An 18140-nucleotide genomic window follows, 5' to 3' on the forward strand; every position below is an offset into this window, starting at 1 on the left:
GATGCTGAGGAATATGGAGGGAGAGGGGGGCATAGGACCAGGGGCCTGGCAGGTTCTTACGTTGATCTCACTGTGCCATGCTGGGCAAATGCCCACTGAGAGGAGGTTGCCCATTTCCTGCCAGTTCTCTTTGCCTCTCTGGATTGAGTGCCAGCTATTCTCAAGCCAATATTTGATCCAAGAAGGGAGGAGGAAGGGAGGGAGGGAACAAGGGAAGGGCAGTGCCAATAGTTCTCAGGGATTTGCGGGTATCCTAGAAGCATCTGGGCAATGTGAGAGGAGGTGAAATCTAGGCAGGAAAAGAGCTAGCAGGAACCAGACTGAGGGGGGGAAGAGCCTGCAGCCAACTGGGAAGAGGTTCAAGGCCAGGTCTTCTCTCAGAGGGAGCTGGAGGGGGAACAGAGCTCTGGGCAGATGACCAGTGTCCCTGGCACATCCAAGTGGTATTTAATAGAATGCAGGCAGCTCAAGGCTCCCATAGATACTGGCAGCAGGGGAGGGGGCAGCCACCCTGTCCTCAAGCACACACTGAGCCCCAGGTATGGAAGCCACTTGTTGCCCCTACCCCCCCTCTGCCAGACTTTCAGGTTCAAGGCCTTGGCAAAATAGATCTTACAAGTGAACAAACAGCCTTTAGAATCCAAAGCTCAGCAGGAAGGGGATGAATATTTGAGATATTCCTATTTTCTAAACTGGCGAGATTTAATAAGGTTTCCTAGCCTCCATGAATATCCATTTGTCTTAGGGGTGCTGTGAAGGATTTCCCTCCATACAGCTGCCCTCTTACCACATTGCTTCCTCTGCGGTCTTAGGTGGGTAAGACCTTGGGTGGTGGCTGACAGTCATTGGTCAAGTTTGTTGCCGGGGCAGAGTGACTGGCCATAGCTCCTCAGCAAGGATGAGTTGACTTTATTCTTCTCCTTCATTTTCCTTCCAGGCCAACCAGAGGCTGCCCCCTGCAAATGTGTTTACTTTACAGATTCTACCTTCCCTTGGGTGGAGGCTGACCTTTGACTGGGGTTAGCAGACCCATTTGGGCAATGACCCTGAGGTATGCTCCCTGACCTAGCTTTCACTGGCAGCAAAGGTGGAATTTTGTTAGCTCTCTGCTACCTCTTCTGTCCAGAACTTGGGGACTTGCTCTTCCTGGATCCCTGGCGGGCCTAGAAAATGCTATGGGCAGCCAGCCTTCTGCAGGCAAGCCTTGGCCTCCAGCAGAGGAAGAAGATGTCCTGGCCTGCTCTGTCATTCCCTTGGGGCTCCTGGTGACATCCCTGACTGTCTTTTTGGCTTCTTTGTGATATATGTGGACAAGTTTCTCCCAAACTCTTCATGGAGATATTTGCATCAAAAGAGAAACTAACAGGAACAGTAAACAAAAGGGACCACAAGCAAGGGACTGGTGGATGTTATTCAGATTCCCTGTCCCAAACCACACATATTTTACAGAAAAGGGAACAGCCACCCTTAGTTTATCTTGCTCAAGAATACTGATTGCAATCTATTATGTACTTTGTTCCTGTAAGACGGATAACCTGTATCACTGCAGGTCCTGAACTGGGAAGTTCAGGCCCCATTTGACAGTTTTCCTACTTCTCTCCTTGTCCCTCCAGATGCCGCAGGATCAGATCAAACATGAACCTCTGCCCTTGGGTCTGAACGTCTGGACTTAAAACCGGTGCTTCTAATGGTACAACATAGTAATAGCTCGGCGTGTGTTAGCAGAGAATAGTTCTGGATAATGACATCTTCTCTAAAATGTGACAACTGAATTCCTGAAGTTCCTAGTGTATAGCCATTTTAAAAAGAAAGCTTTCAACAATATGTACTCATTACCCTGCCTTGTTAACAGAGTGGGCTGGAGCAAGCTTAAACTTGTGTTAATTTAGAATTGCCATTGGATGCTCCTGATATCATACTTGGCCCATGGGTGAACGAAACATAGCCTGTTGCTTCTCTGACTTCCATCACATTACCTCCTAGCCAGCCATCTGTGTCCCTGCTTCTATTTCAACAGTCCATGTTTAATAGTCAAGTTTAATAGTCTTTCTTTTGTACCACTCTCCCTTTAGTAAGCTCTCTAAAGCCACAGATATTCATAGAATGAGAATTTTTAGAGCTAGAAGGAAATTGGAGCTCCCAATTTGTCACCAAGGGCAGGACTGCAGGTTGCTAAGGAAACCTGACAATCCAGTGTTGGTACCACTAAGTCAAGATCGCTTTCTCTGTGCCTCTGAAGGAATCAATTATCAAGACTTTGTCTCAATTGGCATTGTTGAGGTCAGTCTTGTAAACTAATTTACAGCTTATTTTCACTGTTAACCTGGAACCAGGCCCAAGGAGGAGAACACTGCTCCACCCAGATCCAATCCCACCTACCAGAAGTGTCATACATAGAGATTGGAACTCTCTAAGTTCCTATCCACAGTTCACGTGCCTCTTGCGTCCATGTGAGATAGAGCCACAGGTAACACTGAGCATTTAAGATGTGTATGAAACAGTCCGAGCCAAAGATTAGGGAATCATGATGAGAACAGGAGAGTGTCCAGATCCTCTCCGTTGCCAACATGAGAATTGGCAGGTTTGGTGACTGGCTTCTGGGTGAAGTAGGGGGATGGTCCCAGATAAGCCAGCTCTCTAACTTGGGTGTGGCATAAACCAAGACTTAGAGCACACAGGTAAGAGCTATTTTAGAAGTGTAGATAGCAGGTTTATCTTTGAGCACATATTTCAGGGGATGTGTAGGGGAAATATAGTCCCTGGCTTAAACACTCAGACTGTAACTATTCTGAAAGAGGTTTATGGAATTTCTCCAACTCTGAAGATCCTGTGGTAGAAAGAGGCAGGACACATTGGTTCTCTTGGACCAGGTTCTTCCACTAACCAGCTATGTTTCCCTAAGCATGTCATGACTTTCCTGAAATTTCTGAAACATGTTTTACATATTTAATGAGAATATTTTCAAGGTCTGGGTTTTTTTTACTTTTTTTTTTTTAATCTTTATTTATTTCTGAGAGAGAGAAAGACAGTGTGTGAGCAGGAGAGGAGCAGAGAGAGAGGGAGACACAGAATCCGAAGCAGGCTCCCAGCTCTGAGCTGTCAGCACAGAGCCCGATGCAGGGCTCGAACCCAAGGACTGTGAGATCATGACCTGAGCCGAAGTCAGACACTTAATCGACTGAGGCACCCAGGTGCCCCTCAAGGTCTGTTTTAACTGTGACATCCATAGCCAGGTCTCCTTTTCCAGGGTGGTATATTCAATCAATGCGTTTATGTATTGCCACTGAGACAGCTATGTTGGCCTCACACTCACAGCCTCAGGGTCTTTTGGTTTTGGTTTTGCTTTCTTTAAGTGGTGGTAAAAAAATCACATAATATAAATTCACCATTGTAGCCATTTTTAAGTGTACAATTTAGTAGCTTTTAGTACACTCACAATGTTGTGCAACCATCACCCCTATCAAGTTCCAGAATGTTTTCATGATCCCCCAAGGAAACCCTGTACTCATTATGCAGTTATTCTTCATTTCCCCCTCCCCCAACCCCTGGCAACCAGTAACCTGCTTTCTGGCTCTATGGATTTGCCTATTCTAAATTTTCACATAAATGGGATCATACAACATGTGTCCTTTTGTGTTTGGCTTTTTCACTTAGCATAACGTTTTCAAGGTTCATCTATGTCGTATATATGAACATATATATATGTGCGTGTGTGTGAGCACTTCATTCCTTTTTATGGCTGAATAATATTCCACTATATCCATATACCACATTTTGCTTATCAATGCGTCCGTTGACGGACATTTGAATTGTTTTCAACTTTTGGCAACTGTGAGTAGTGCTGTTATGAATGTTTGTGTACAAGTTTTTGTTTGAACACCTGTTTTCAATTCTTTTGGGTATGTACCTAGGGGAGGAATTTCTGAGTCATGTGACAATTCTATGTTTACCCTTATGAGGAGCAGCTGAACCATTTCACATTCCTACCAGCAACGAGTGAGGGTTCCAATTTCTCTGCATCCTCACTAACACTTGTTATTTCTTTATTCCTTTATTATAGCCATCCTAGTGGGTGTGAAGTAATATCCCCCTGTGGTTTGGGTTTGTATTTTCCCAATGACTAGTGATGTTGATTATCGTTCCATGTGCTGGTTGGCCATTTGTATACCTATCTATTAAAATCTTTTGCCCATTTTTTTCATTGGATTGTCTTTCTGTTGTTGAGTTTTAAGAGTTCTTTATATATTCTGGATAGTAGGTCCTTATCAGATGTATGATTTGCATATATTTCTCCCATTCTGTGGATTGTCCTTTCACTTACTTAATTCTTTGATTTACAGAAGTTTTATTTTTGATGAAATTCAACTCATCTATTTTTTTTTCTTTCATTGTGTTTTTGGTGTCATATCTAAGAAAACACTGCCAAATCCAAGGTCACGAAAAGTTACCCTTTGGTTTTCTTCTCAGAGCTTTATAGTTTTAGTTCTTACATGTAGGTCTTTGACCAATTTTGAGTTAATTTTTGTATACGGTCTGAGGTGGAGGTCCAACTTCATACTTTGCAGGTATATACCCAGTTATCTTGACAATACTTAGGAAGGTGCTTATAACTGTTGGTTTAATTCCACAGCAGCTAGCCATATTAACTGTGCTACACTTTCCATGTATCGTGCCCATGTGCAGTGGACACTGCTGATTGTCTACCTGTATCCATTATTCCCTCTTTCTTCCTAACAGAATCCTAGTTTTGTTTAGTACCTACTTCTCTCCTCTATGATTCAGGGTAAAGTGATCCCACCCTGTACTCCAGATCTTGCTAAGCCTAAGTCTGCTGTTCTCACAGTATGGTTCCCCAGGCCCTTTCAGGAGTTTTATGGGATCAAAACTATCTCCATAATAATACTAAGATATTATTTGCCCTTTCCTCTGTAGCTGACATTTGCACTCATGATGCAAAAGCACTGTCGGAGCATCAGCATGAATCGAGTCATTGGCACATATCATACACACTGTAGTAGTATCATTGTATTCTTGCACTGCACCATGCACTTGCAGAAAAAAACACCCCAACTAGTTTTACTTAATGTCTTTGATGATGAAGAAAAAAATTTAATTCATTAAATTTTGACCCTTGAATATGCATTTTTGATATCTGTACTTTTAAAAATGGCAAGTTTTCATAAATTTCTTCTCTGCATATTGAAAAATATGATAATTGTCTTGAGGGAAAGCAGACATGTGATTGTGGGGTTGCGGTTTAGCTCCTTTTTTACTTGAAAGAAGGACTGATCAACTATGGTTACTTAAATTTGAGTATTTGGTAGACATTATCTCAAATTTGGACAAAGTGAGTCACTTCAGAGAAAACAATGGACAGTATTTGTTACCAGTGATAAAGGGCAAGCTTTTGAGCAAAATTAGAATTTTGGAAAATTTGTATTTGTCTCTGTGAGCTTGATAGCTTTCCTATATTTACTGATAGCTTCCCAATATTTAAAGACTTTTTTTTATAAAAAAAAATTTTTTTTTATATTTATTTATTTTTGAGAGACAGAGAGAGACAGAGCACAAGTGGGGGAGGGGCAGAGAGAGAAGGAGACACAGAATCCGAAGCAGGCTCCAGGCTCTGAGCTGTCGGCACAGAGCCCAACGCGGGGCTCGAACCCACAAACTGCGAGATCATGACCTGAGCTGAAGTCGGATGCTCAACCGACTGAGCCACCCAGGCGCCCCTAAAGACTTTTCTGATAAGATCAGTGGTGATACTAATTAATTAGATTACTGTGATATTGTATAATGAAATGTGTCAATATTTAAAAGATCTGCATAACTCATTGAACTAATATTTTCCAAATGACCAATGCTTGACTTTACAAAATTATGCAAGAGTTAAAGATCCATGCAAGATAGATCAATGGATGTAACAGAACATAAAAACTTCACTGATAGGGTTTCAGATCCACATTATAACCAATCTTCAGGAAACTAATCTTGGGTTTGAGTATAGTATCAAAGAAGAATATCTACAATATCTGAAAAGACTATTAAAATGCTCCTTTCTTTTCTAACTACGTTATCTGTATAAGACCGATTTTTTTCATATACTTGAAACCAAAACAACATTGAGTATTTCTCAGTTTTAGTTCTTACTGCAACAAATGTTGATAGATATAACCCACATCAACAGTGTCCTGAGACCAATAGTTTTGAGAACTACTCAAACTGGGTCTAAGCTGTAATGGTATCATTGAATTAGTAATTTTACTGTTACTAGAATTTGCCCTAGCTCTGTGTATCTTGTTTTGAACAAACTAACTTTCTTCCTTTGTTTAAGCCAGAGTAAGTAAAGCTTTACTATGGCTTACAACCTAAGCATTCTGAATGGTGCATCATGGCACAAACTTCAAACCAATGGACTGTTTTTCTCTGATGAAGTGTATCTAATGCTAAGACATCTTCAGCTGTTTTTGTTTCCTATATCTGTAATGCATTTTCATCATTTAAATCCAAGTAATTTGATTCTTATTGTTTACTATCCACAAAATACAGTGAGCTTAATACTTCCTTCCTTCCTTCCAGCTAGCCCCTGATTTTTTTTTTTTTTTTAGCTTCTTCAAGATGTTATACGTAATGTTGTTATTATTATATCTGCAGTCTCAAATTCTTCCAATTCCTGAGCCTGTTCTGAGTAAGGCAATAAAGATCTCATGAGCCTTAGCTTAAGACTCACTACTGCTCTTTACCTGGGGTTGGTGCATGGTGGTAAGTTCTGGGCTACAAGGAGCTCTCACTTTTTCTTGCTGTTTAATTCTCTGACCCGGTCTCCTTACTGCTTTCCCTTCCTAGCCTTTCAGTTTCCTATGAATCCTATAGTGGACATCCAAGTTTTTTGCCTTCTCAGCATTGCTTCTTCTGGAAACAGAATTAATGGGATTCTGATTTTCCTTTGAGGAACCAAGTCTTCACATAGTGCATACAATTTTCTGGAGACTGTTGTGCAATTTTCTGGGGACTGCCAAAGTAATGGCAGATGGCCCATATTAAGCCAATCAGGCTGTCTCCCCTTGGATAATGAATCTTGATTGAAAAGAAGAAAGGACAGAAAACTGCTGAAGTTGGCACTAAGAAGAGATTTTCCCTTTGTCCTTGTTACCTGAATCCTCAGAATCAATCTAGTTCTTGTCCTGAGGGCTGGATGTTCAAGTTTTCTATAGATTTGTGAGCCACCTATATTCTTTCTTCTTTACTGTTTATTTATTTTGAAGGGGAGTGCAGAGAGAGAGAGAGAATCCCAAGCAGTTTCCTTACTCAGCACAGCCAGACATAGGGCTTGATCCCACAACCCTGGGATCATGACCTGAGCTGAAATGAAGAGTTGGAAGTTCAAACAACTAAGCCACCCAGGCGTCTCCACCTGTATTCTTAATAGATTATTTTTGTTAAAGGGAGTTAGAGTCCAAATTTGTGGCTTTCTACCAAGAACTTGGACAGAGATGTGAAAAGCTGCTCTGAGTTGCCTCCTACTAGATTGGGACTTTGGTGCTCCACCTACCTCATTGGGCCTCTTGTGCCTCTCACCCATAGATCAGAGACTAATGAATGACACTGATGGACAATGAATGAAATTAGTTAACCTACCAGCTACTTAGCTGGTTAAACATTCACCATCCCTCATCAGATTCCTCCATCGGATCACATCACTGTGGATGTGGATGAGCAAAGCCTGAATGAGCAAAGCCTGTTCCCTCTGTGTCTATTCAGACAATGCACAAGTAATATCTTGGATTACCCCTGGAGGGCTAAGCACTGACTGGTCCCAATTCCTTTTCTCCCCATCAGTTCTGTGCTTATGAGTCCCAGTATTCTTCAGACTCAAGACTTCAATGAATTTAGACTAGATAAAGGACACATACCTGTTTTACATACATCTTTAATATGCATTAGAAAGAACATGGGACTGAGCACAAGAACACCTGAATTCAAATCCTAAGTTTACTACTTGCTATGTAGCCTTGGGCAAATGATTTCATTTCTCCTGAGCCTCAATTTCCTCATTTGCAAAACAGGGGTTGTAATTATTCTTGCTTTACTTACCTTTCAGAGAGGTTGTAAGGATCAAATTAGATGCCGGATGTGATAGCAGGTAATTCCACCAGACAGTTTCTAAAGGACTGGGATCTTTTACCTGCATTCTAAGTACATGGCATAGCACCTGGGTCATAGTAAATACAACATGTTGGTTGAAGTAATCCACTTTGGGTGGGAACTAAAGCATTGGGACTAAATTGGTGATGGGGAAAAAAGAGGAGCAGATCTAGGAGCATGGGGTCTCATTCTGTTGTCTTGTTCTTTGGCTCCTCTTTCAGGGCCCTTTATACTAGACTGAATTTTTGCAACACTGAAAACCTGGGTTTTCTTCCTCTCTGGTTGCCATTGACACTGGAACAGCCTGAAAGAACAGCTGAGCAATTCATCAGGTTCTTGTGGCTTAGAAGGACTGGGAGCCCACTCTAAATTAGATTTCTATTGACACACAGGCTCCAGTGGGGATGTTACAATTTGTGGTTACAAGCATTGTTCAGAGGTTGGGTGAAAGCTTTTGCTAAGCCCAGCTGCCTCAAGTTTTGCATCAACTTGGGCAAACTGCCAGCCCTTCTGCCACATTCTTTCCAGACCAGAAAGACTGAGTATCCATCACAAATTTTTCTAGAGTGAAATAAGCCAGCAATATATAGGTACATGTGCCCTTGGAATGAAGCAGAGATCAATGGGATTTTTTTTATTGTTAATTAAAAACTTATTTTTAATGTTTATTTATGTATTTATTTTGAGAGGTGGCAAGGAGGGGGAAGAGCATAGAGAAAGAGAGGGAGAGAGAGAATCCCAAATAGGCTCCACACTGTCAGTTCAGATCCCGATGTGGGGCTCGATCTCACCAACAGTGAGATCATGACCTGAGCTGAAATCAAGAGTTGGACACGTAACTGACTGAGCCACCCGGGTGCCTCAAAAACTTATTTTTATTGAGGTCAAATTTATATTCAATACTACTCAGAGATCTTAAGACTACAACTGGATGAATTCTTTCAAAAGTATATACCTAAGTAACCAATCCCCCCAGTCAAGATGTAGAACATTTCTGTCATCCTAGAAAGTTGTCTTCTGTCCACTTCCTTTTAATCCTTGCCCAACCAGTAGGCAACAATTTTTCTGTCTTCCATTGGCATGAATTAGTTGCCTTTTCTACAATTTCTTATAAATGGAATCATACAGTATGCTGTTTTTTGGTCTACTTTTCTGTGCCTGGATTCTCGTTTTTGAGATATATCCTTGTTGCATGCATTTGTAACTGATTTTTTTAATTGCTAATATTTCATTATATGAATATACTACAATTTGTTTATCCATAATGTTTTTGATACTTATTCTCATTATTGAGTGTATGAGCCTCTCATTATTTTTTACTGCTGAGTAATATTCTATTATACAAATACACCATAATTTGTTTACCTCTCCTCTAGTTAAGAAACATTTGGGTTGTTTCTAGGTTTTGGCTATTATGAATAAAGATACTATAAAGATTCTTAAAAAGTCTTTGTGGATGTATGTTTTATCTACAAGTGCAACTGCTGGGTCACACAGTAGGTATATATTTAACTTCCTAAGAAACTGTCAGATCTTTTTCCCATAATGGTCGTACCATTTTACATTCCCACCAATAATGTATGAATTGCTTCATACCCTCACTTATACTTGTTTTTCAGTTTAATCGGATTACTGGGAATGATATTGCTGGTATCGGACAGGGTCAGTGGGATTTTAATGGAATTCTCTATACTTCCTACACACACTTCTAGGCAGGACAGATGAGGGCGATAGGAGGATCCTGGCATCAGTTAGGTGTTCTGGAATTCCACACTTGCCTTCTCCCTATACTTCACCAAGTTTTGCTGATATTTCCTTCATAATCTCCCCCATTTTCTAGACCCTTTTCCATTTCAGAGTTATCATTGTATTTAATGTTCTGACAGTTTTTATTCTGGGATTGAGCCCTTGAACCTAGGTCAAATTCTAGCTCCTGTTCCAGAAAAGAAGACATCCTTGAGGGCAAATAGTGTCAGGAAGAAAAGGTCTTACCTTCACCTCGTCTCAGCCTATTGGCCTCCTTTAGGACACACTAGAGTGTGCAAGTCAGAGCAGATACCATGGCCATTCTATCAGGTGGAACAGAAAGTTCTTTGGGTATTGAAGATGATTTACAGTAATCATAGGATTTAACCCAGTGATCATCAGAGCTTTATCAAGAGAATACAGTCAAGGATGACTTCAAAGTTTTGAGTCTAAAAAGGCATCTCTGTGGATCCTTAGACTTCAGTTCCAAAAACCTATTGGTTTAGGGGAGCTCTCCAGGGTACTGGACTTCTGCCTGAAAACATCTCTGACACCAAAGACTAGTGTTCCATGCCTGCATCTAACTAATATCTGTGTTTTAAACATTGTCCTCCCTATACCAGCTTTAAATCCCAACTCAAATTCTGTATGCCTATGACTATCTTTAAGACATTCCCTCTACTCTCCCACCTCCCCAGTCACTCTGTTGGGTCAAGCTACCATGATCTTCCAGCTTAGTGCTTCTCAAAGTTTAAAGTGCAAATGAATCATTTGGGGATCTTGTTAGAATGCAGATTCTATTTCTAGATTTGGGGAAGGACTAATATTCTGATGCTGCTGGTCTACGGATCACACTGAGTAGTAAGGCACTAACTGATTTTCCCACTACAACTCTTGTCCCTCAACAGTAAAGTTATCATTTTGAAAAACAAGACCTTTCAGTGACTCTAGTTACGCTAAGAATGAAATCTAGTCTCCTTCTTGTGGCCATAAGGCCCCTGCTTCATGAACTGGCATCTGTTTACCTTCCTTGCCACCTTAGGTACATCCTTCCCCCTCATTCTCTATTCTTCAGTCTCCTAGAACTTTGATTACACTTACAGAGGGTAACATTCTTTCCAACCCCAGGGCTTTGCACGTGCCATTTCCCTCCTTGGAACCCCTTATTTTTTTTGTGTGGAACTGCCTCTTTCTATTCTTTAGGGATCAGCCTAAACCTTCTTAGAAACATCCAACTGGAAGGTAAGCTCTATGGAGATATAAACATGTCTACTTTATTCCTCCTGTAGTCTCAGCACATAGTACACACTCAATAAATATTTGAATGAATAAATATAAATACCACAAGCTCTACCCAAACTGGTCTTGATTAACACAGGTTTTGTTGTTGGTTGGTTTGTTTGTTTGTTTACCAGTTTCAAGTAAATAACTTGTTTTTCTGACTAGTACCTCCAATCACTGATTATTGCATCCTGAACAATTTCCCATAACCTTCTAATGGCTTTATCTCTAAATTTCCAGCTTGTTAACCCACTGTATTCTCCATCATCAGTTAGTGAACCTGAAACACGCAAATATGCCTATGTCCTAATGCCCAGAACCTATTAATATGGCACATTACATGGCAAGGGTGACACTGAGGATGTGAATAACTGAAGGATCTTGAGATGGGAAGATTTTCCTGGATTATCTAGGATCAGAGTGAAAGAAAGGTGATGACAAAAGCAGAGGTTAGAGAGAGAGAGAGAGAGAGAGAGAGAGAGAAAGAGAGACTGACTTGAAGTTGCTATGGTCCTGGTTTTGAAGATGGAGGAAAGGGTGATGAGCTAAGGAATGCAGATGACCTTTAGAAGCTTGAAAAGGCAAGGACTTCTTATCTCCAGAACTGTAACATAATGAACCTGTGTTAGTTTAAGCCACTAAATTTGTGGCAACTTGTTACATCAGCAGTTAATAACATAGAGAACATTCCAAAACTTAAGTTCCCAGATACCAGCCAAGGGTCATCTCTGCAAGCAGGTCTTTCTAAAGAGCAGCATCAGCCTACAATGTTAACTTTCTCCTGGACAAGCCGACGGCCGGCCAATCATGTAACATGTGAGAGGAATCAGCCAACATCAGCAGGGCTGTCTACCCACACCACAGCAGGCTGCAGAAGTCCGGAGAAGACCCAAAGAACTGCCCAAGATATTATTACTGTGGGCAATAACATTAAATATTTATTATTTTAAGCCAGTGGATTTTATGATGGTCTGTTATGCGGCAACAGCTAAGTCACGTGGAATTTGAGAACTTTGAATAGGAATTCATGAGCGCGACCCATATGCTTCATCTTATCTTTTGTTCAGAAACGGCTTTATTTACACTGGTGTACGTCATGTCAACCACTCTTTGTTCTTCTCCTATCACCATACTTTCCTCCATGTCATACCCTTATCTGAAATGTCTTTTTCCTCCACATCTTTGCCTACTAGTTCAGAATGTAATTGACAGACATTTGGCATGGACTCTTGTGAGCATCTGACTTTGCAAATCTAGTCAATTGGTGCCATTTGGAATTTGGTGAGGATCAGGCGGTGTGTTACTAGTATTAAAGAGGCATTGAAGTCATTGCCGTCTGTAAGCTCTCAAAAGAGCGAATACTTTAGGAAACGTTCCCCTTGGGTGAGAAAGCAGAGTTGGTGAAGAGAGCTGCCAGTTGTTTTTTCCTGTCGGTAAGAAGGAGGTTTGTTGGTCCTTTGAAGGCTTATGGGACTCTTACTTCTTCCATCCCACAGCCGAACTGTCTGGTACTCTCATTGGCACTTTATGACTGTGTTTATAAATGCTAAGAGCTCATCTGGCCCAAAGTTAGGCAGCTTGTTGTCTTTCGTTGCCATTTAAGAGTTAAAGCTAGCTACAGAGTCCTGAAATCGGCCAGTGTTCTGAGGGAAGAGCTGCAAATCTTGTTGACAACCACAAAATGGCGACTCAGCAAACGCTCTTATTGAGTTGTAAAAAAGAAACACAACAACCAGTATTTATGGAGTGCTTACTCCGTGCCAAGCTTGGGGTTCAGTTATAGAGGTACAGAGTTGAATAATATAGAGATAGTTCTTAACCTCATGGAAATTGTAATATTGTGTAAAAACAATAGTTAATGTCAGAAGCAAATAATATCCCTAGGTCAGCAATGAGATATAAAGGCATCTGAAGACAAGAAGAAAAAATCTGACAATCATGATGTCATCTTAAGAATATCCTAATATCTTTTGCGTGATATGACCTATACATTTCTAATTTTTGTACCAATATTTCATAACAGTCCCATACTCAGCGATATTTATTGAGTACTAACTATATTCTAGGCACTCTGAGGAAAACATGAAGAAGACCAATATAGTCCCTGCCCCCGTGATTCATGCATTCTATCTAAACACTAATAGAATGAACAAAATATCTGGGCCACAAAAGTGTGGTTCATATTATATTCTTTGTATATTCTGCATTATTGCAATTTTCGAATTTTGTTATATCATCAAACACACTCCTAAAAATTATGTTATTTTCTGGCCAAGCTCTTTGATACATAGAGAGAGATGCAGATTATGTGGGTAGTCAGAGTTGGATTATGAATGAACTGCAAGAATGAAAGAGCAGACCTTGGGACTTCCGGTGATGTTTTCAATGGACCACCAGAGCATCTCACTATTCGTATAATGAACATTGTGAAAAGAGCACCGCACTTGAAATCAAGAGTTCTTGGTGGACCCTTTGCTGTGAAACACTGCCGTGTGGTTTTGGGTAAATGACTTTAGACCTTCTGTCTCCTATAAAAACAAGAATTTCAGCTCTGCTCCGCTCCAAAGATCGGTAACTCTCTGATCTATTTTTCCCATATAGTTGTTATTGAAATTCCTCGGTGACTTCTGAAAGTTTAAATTTAGTAGAGAACCGGCTATCTAGATACAGAACTGTCCGTAAAGTCACATGTTACTACTATTCATTTCAGCAGCAAGAACATGAGCAGCAAAGTACATTTGCTAATTAACCAGGGTTTCTTTGTGTTTAGGCAAACAGGATTTGGGGCACTAGCCTGGTAGGATCACTGACTCTGAAAGCCTGTTTTAGCCACTGTTTCAGAAAGAACACTGAGCTTCAATTTCAGGATGTTAGCCCTGGCACAGGGACTGGGACATAGAGGGGTGGTGCTAAGGCGCGTGTGGCCTTTGTAATTCTGCTCACCCACAGACCTACAGACTCAAAGTCCTGGAGGAATTTGCCTTTCAAATTTTTTTTTTTTTTCCTGCAGCAGAGCATGAATGGCTTCTGCCTTAGCCACTGGGGAACCCCTGGGGATGAAGGGTTTGCAATTCAGTCACCTTAAAAGCCACCAGGCTGGTTAGGGAGTTTTCTGAGCTTGAAAATGTAAGTAGGAGTCAAACAAAATGAAAAATCTAAAGATGTTATTGAAGGCCCCCCAGCAAATATTGGTGCTTTAAGAATATCAGAATACTTTTTGGAGGGGAGACCATCTAATTGCTTCTCACCAGGGAACCTTGCACACGTCACCTCTGACAGCACCAAATTGATGGCTCACTCCTTAAACCCCGGGTGAAGAAGGATGGCGTGGGCTAATAAATATTAATGAGGCCATCTCAGGCATCAATATTTATAAAGAACTATTAATGTGTAAAAGACAGAGGGCGATGGGGGGCGGGGGGCGAGGGATAGAGGGCACACTGCCACTAGCTGCTACCTGGCTGCAAAGGAATTCCTGCCCCTGGCTGAAAGCCACCTCTCCAGATACCCTTTCTCTCCCCACTCCCATCCGTACCAGGCCTCGTTATTTAGAGAGCCAACTTCTTTTTACAAAAGGTACATTTTGATTACTCATAGTTGAATATCTTTTCCTCCCATCTTTGTGGTAAATATCTAACCCAGCATGACATTTCCTGTGCCCCTGTGGATTCCCAAGTTCTTCTGGTATCTGTCATGGCTGTTCAGGTAATGCAAGCACTTTTTAATATTAGCCTGAGTAAAACACGGTGTGAAGGTGAGTCTGTTGTTAGCAAGATTAAATGTTGTAAGGCTTGCTGGTAGGATTAAATGAGTGAATGCACATGAAGTCCTTAGCACAGCCTCAGACATATGGGAAGCATTGGTACACTTCACTAGCAAATTCATCAGGGCTCTGGCAGGAACCAGATGGCACGTTCAGACTAAATAATCCCAGGAGGGTTTAATAAAGGGTCTACAGGAATTTACAAAGGTATGGACAGCATTATGAGGGTTAAGGACAAGGGATACTGCAGTAATGTGGGGACACTGAAGGTAAAAGCCCTCAGTGAGTTAGGGCCAGGGCAGGGAGTGGTTCGCTGAACCCAGAAAGGGCTGCAGGGATCGCCTCCCTGACCAGCCAGAGCTGTGGCTTTCCCCAAAGGAATACAGCCAGCCCACGTGATCTGAAGGGAGGGAACACCACACCCTGGGGAACAAATGCTGCTCCTTGTCTCTCCTCCTTCCCCCTCCCTCGATTCCCACCAGTACCTCCTTTCAGCTGAACCCAACTAGAAGGGAACCTGTTTTTACAGTCCACATGGGTCAGCCTTCCAGGGCTTAAAATAGGAGGGACAGACAAGCAGAAACTACCCAGGAGAGCTAGCATTAAACTCTCACCTGTTTAGGGGCGCCTGGGTGGCTCAGTCAATTGAGTGTCTGACTCTTAATTTTGGCTAGCGTTGTGATCCCAAGGTCACGGGATGGAGCCCTACATTGGGCTCCATGCTCAGCATGGAGCCTGCTTAAGATTTTCTCTGTCTCTCTCTCCCCCTCTGTCCCTCTCCCCCATGCATGCTCTAACAACAACAACAACAACAACAACAACAACAACAAAATAAAATCTTACCTGTTCTGACTAGCTGAGGAGACAACTAGTCAATCTAAGTTAAAGAGACATCTAAACTACCAACTAGCCTATGAGACCCAGCATGGGAATCAGTAATGTTCCCTGGGCCGGGGGGGGGGGGGGGGGGGGGGGGGGGGGGCGCGGGGAGGGTGATCACTGCAGTAAATAAATAAGAAACCACATTTAGTTAGTGCCTCAGTTATATGTAAATAGTACTTCTAAACCAAATGAGAGTTTGAAAACAATTTGTTTTCTTCGAGTAGTGTATGCTTCCTCTTTTATGCTACTCATTCAGCAGACGGAGATAAAATTTACTCAGTGCTCTTCTGAATTCATCCTAATTCCTGATCCAGTTGAATCCCATTGAATAAAAATTCTATTCTGATACATTTCAAAGATTCAATCAAATAATTCTGGGATATTCAAGACCTGGAAGTTACTTTGTGTGTATCACTTTGTGAGGGCTGCCACAACAAAGCATCACAACTGAATGACTTGGAAATATATCGTCTCAAGCTTTTGGAGGCTAGCCGTCGGCGATCAGGATGTCTGCAGGGCTATGCTCCCTCTGAGGGCACTAGCAAAGAATCTGTTCTATTTTTTTTTTTTAATTTTTTTTAACGTTTTATTTATTTTTGAGACAGAGAGAGACAGAGCATGAACGGGGGAGGGGCAGAGAGAGAGGGAGACACAGAATCGGAAGCAGGCTCCAGGCTCTGAGCCATCAGCCCAGAGCCCGACGCGGGGCTCAAACTCACGGACCGCGAGATCGTGACCTGAGCCGAAGTCGGACGTTTAACCGACTGAGCCACCCAGGCGCCCCGCAAAGAATCTGTTCTAAATCTCTTTCTTAGTTTCTGGTAGTTCCTTGACTGGTAGCAGCGTATTCCAATCCTCACATGGTGTTCTCCCTGTGTGCATATCTGTCTCTGTGTCCAAATTTTCTCTTTTTATAAGGACACCAACTATATTGGATTGGGGCCCACCCAAATGACCTCACTTCAGCTTGATTACCTCTGTAAAGATCCTATGTCCAAATAAGGTCACGTTCTGAGGTACTGAAGGTTAGTACCCCAACATAACTTCTTGGGGGGCACAATTCAACTCCTAACAGAATTCTTTGGGCTAGCGTGTCCTCCTCAGGCAGACAATAAGAGCTGGCTGTGGGGTTATCTCTGTGTCCTGCCTTCATGAAGGAGAGCATCTTCCTGTGGGGAATGATAGGCTATAGCTGGGGGCAGCTTCACGAAACCTGGGGCCCCAGATGAGATGACTCCCTGATATTAAGAAACAAAGAGTAAGAGCAAAATTAATATATATCAGCCATTTAAAAGGGAATCCAGGGTTGAGTGTGAGAAAACAAAGCAGTCGATGTTACAGTAGCAGCAGGGCTCAGAGCCCCTTAGGGACTTGCAGAAGGAAAGCTTCTCCTGGGCACTCTTGGAAGCAGACCAGCCATCAGTGCCCCCCCACCCCCCACCATAAAGCTTCTGAGAGCCCACAGCACATCTAGGCGAAATCAGAACCTATTTGCAACAGTTTCGACCAACAACCCCGAAACAATTTGAACATGCTTAGCCTATTACTTTCTCACCAGCCTCTTGCCCCTAAAATCCTTGGTCAGTGACAAAAAAGCAACTTGTTTTCTCTTCCTCTCCCTGGTCCCGTCTTCTTCCTGCCCCTCCCTGGCCCCCAGTATCTCCTACCCTTTCTTGTATGTCTTCTCCCTTACTGCTAAGCACAAAAATGAATGTTGATATTTCCCAGGATTTTGTCCTTGGCCCATCCACTGTTCTTCTTTTGTGCAGTCCAAGGATAACCTTACTCAGTGTCACGATTTCAACCACAGTCTATATTCAATTTCTCGGTTCTCCGTGTCTGTGTCAGAGCTCTGCATTGTCTCTGTTAAACCACTTGCTACAGCGAATGTTTTCATCTTTTTCACTAAACCATCTCTTGTTTGTCATTGTATTTCCTGGTGCCTCAGAATGATTGACATGGTTGTCAGTCAATAAATATTTGCTGAATTGTACGGTATAAGACGACTCCAAAATATTTATCTTGATACCCCTCCTAAGCTTCAGACGCCTCCTTACATCTGCCATCTTGCTGTTCCATGGGTGCGCATGTGTTCAAAACTGGACCACTCCCAGTCTGCTTTGCTATCTCGGGATGGCCCAACCATTGCCCTCACTGCTCACACTGGAAACCCAAGAAGCCATACTTTATTCCTTTCCCCTGCACCCTCCATTTTCAGTCAGTCATGAGGCCCTAAATATTTCTCACACTTACCCCTTCTCCAGTCCACCCCCCACTAGAGTGCAGGCTCGTGCATCCATTTTGTTCACCTGCAAGATTCCTG

The 18140-nt window shown here is 42.1% G+C and overlaps 1 long non-coding RNA gene across 5 annotated transcripts in view; it reads right to left on the reverse strand.

Moving 5' to 3' along the window:
• Positions 1-18140, reverse strand: part of LOC128775258 (uncharacterized) — an 85523-nt gene that overhangs the window by 20608 nt on the left and 46775 nt on the right. The window lies entirely within an intron of this gene.

The sequence above is a fragment of the Panthera pardus genome, unplaced genomic scaffold (genome assembly GCF_024362965.1).
Source record: "Panthera pardus isolate Hobbes unplaced genomic scaffold, ASM2436296v1 HiC_scaffold_7, whole genome shotgun sequence".
Lineage (NCBI taxonomy): Eukaryota > Metazoa > Chordata > Mammalia > Carnivora > Felidae > Panthera > Panthera pardus.